The 2,078-nt window shown below is 46.4% G+C and overlaps 1 non-coding gene across 1 annotated transcript; it reads left to right on the top strand.

Annotated features, from left to right (window-relative positions):
- The first annotated feature begins 1,673 nt into the window (after positions 1–1,673).
- On the top strand, positions 1,674–1,804 carry LOC115872782. The gene has a single exon (XR_004048028.1). It is a non-coding gene; the product is annotated as a small nucleolar RNA SNORA30/SNORA37 family (small nucleolar RNA).
- The last annotated feature ends 274 nt before the right edge of the window (positions 1,805–2,078 follow it).

The raw sequence follows: 2,078 nt of genomic DNA on the forward strand, positions 1-2,078 counted from the left end.
ATATCCCACACATATAAATATATGTCCATAGACCAATACCTCTATTTTTACGAATGTATTTATATATGTACACACCTGTGTTTATACCTCTAGTCATAGTTTTGCATCCTAGATCTTTCCTGTTTCCTTTTACCTTCCTCCTGCCCCACCATCACTCTCGTCCTTCTTCTGCCTCTTAGTAATTCCTCTCAGATTGCTGTTGCTCCAACGCCCTCAGGATCTCTGCGGCCTCGTTGTTGATTTTAATTCCCTAGTTGTTCCCCTGTCTATGGCATTGTTTGTCCCGGCTCCTCCTCCCCCCAAACCCCTCCTCAGAGCCACTGATTGCTCCTCGAGCTTGCTTCCCATGCCTCTCTCTTAGGTTTTTGGTCGGACAGCAGGAGTGCTCGGCAGGTGATTCTACCTGGACACCATCTTGACTCCGCCTCTCTGAATTTCTCCCCTTTAGCTAAGAATAACATGTGTACATATGCCTACCTTTGCTTTAAACATGACAGTGTTTTGGAACATCTCGAACACTTGGTTTTGTTAAATTATTTAAGTAAACTTATTCCCCAGTCTGCTTTTGGTATTAGAGTGTACCTGCCCAAACCAAACCATAATGTGTTTCTTGTTTTTTTTCTGCCGGGACTTGCTCACATTTTCTTCTCTGTATCCAATTTAATGTCCATTCTTCAAGGCCAAGCCCCCTGGTTAGTCAGCTTCCATCTTGCAGGTCTTCCTCATTCAGTTATGTCTCTGACCCACAACAACTTTGTGAGGCCCCCAGTTGTTTGTCCTTGTTTGCAGTTAGGGAGACTGAGGTCAAAGTGCTTGTCACTTGGCCTAGATTATATAGCCGGTAATTGGCAAAGTGGGCATTTGATCTCCCATTGGAATGACTCCAAAGCTCCTGCTCTATCTGCTGCCGTGTGCTGTCCAGGTTGGAGTTTTCTCCTACCTTATGCGCATTTCACTAGATGCTTCTGGTGCTAGAGATGCAGAGAGCAGCCCTTGCCCTCAGACAGGTGAAGTAATCACAGCATAGTCTCTACCCCCTCACCCTCCCACCCCGCCAGGTTCAGTTATGGCTTGATATCCATTCCTGTTTACTAATAAAGAAATGGAAGCCAGGGTACATACATAAAGGCCGAGCAAGGGCAGAGTTTGCACTCATGTCTATCTGACTCAGCGGTTTCACCCTCTTCCTTTGTTGCTGTCTAATCTCATTGGAGAGGTAGAAAGCTGCCTACTAACGTCGGGTGCCGTGGGGACGTTGTAGATGAGTGACTGATAAATGCTGGACTAGTTCAGGATTAGCACAAAAACCAAATCCCTTGGTGGCAGAGAGTTAACTGCTTAGCTATTAATTGAAAGGTTGGTGGTTCGAATCCACTCAGATGCCAGAGAAGACAGGCCTGGTGATCTGCTTCTGAAAGATCAGCCACTGAAAACCCTTTGGGGTACAGTCTACTCTGACACTTAGGGGGCATGCCATGAGTCAGAGTGACTGCCACAGCAACCGTAGAACACGAACTGGGATTTGTTGGGTGTCCTCCATTCGTCCTCTTACCCGCCCAAGGAGGTTGGTGATGTCCCTGGTTTATAGATGAGGAAATGTCTCAAAGGATCCTTGACCTACAAGATGACATGGTAAGGTCAGGGGCAGAGCTGAAATTAGAATAGTGATTTCCCAAGCACTTCCACAGGTCCTTCCCCAGGCTGTGGGGCCAGGATTTGGTAGCTGGTGCTGAGAAAAAAACCCTTTGATTGCATCCTTGCCCTGGATCTGTGCCAGTGGCAGCTGTCAATCAATGGGACAAAGAGAAAATAATAAAGGTTTCTGTGATTTTGTTTTTTTAACTTCGTCTTTGAAGAGCGGTGCAAATAGCATAAGTAAGCTACTTGATAAATTCTCACAGCATAGACACACATGTATAGCTCACATCCATATCAAGAAACAGAACATTTCCAGCACAGGGCAGCCCTCCTTGTGCTCCCTTCCAGGGACACACAACACAAGCTCCCCTAAGGAGGAGCCCTAAGTAAGGCTCTGTGGGTGGCTTTGATTGTTAAAGCCCTGTTGTGGATGAAAGCTG

Source organism: Echinops telfairi, unplaced genomic scaffold (assembly GCF_000313985.2).
Source record: "Echinops telfairi isolate 266 unplaced genomic scaffold, ASM31398v2 ScPeMD7_7457;HRSCAF=8495, whole genome shotgun sequence".
In the NCBI taxonomy this organism is placed as follows: domain Eukaryota; kingdom Metazoa; phylum Chordata; class Mammalia; order Afrosoricida; family Tenrecidae; genus Echinops; species Echinops telfairi.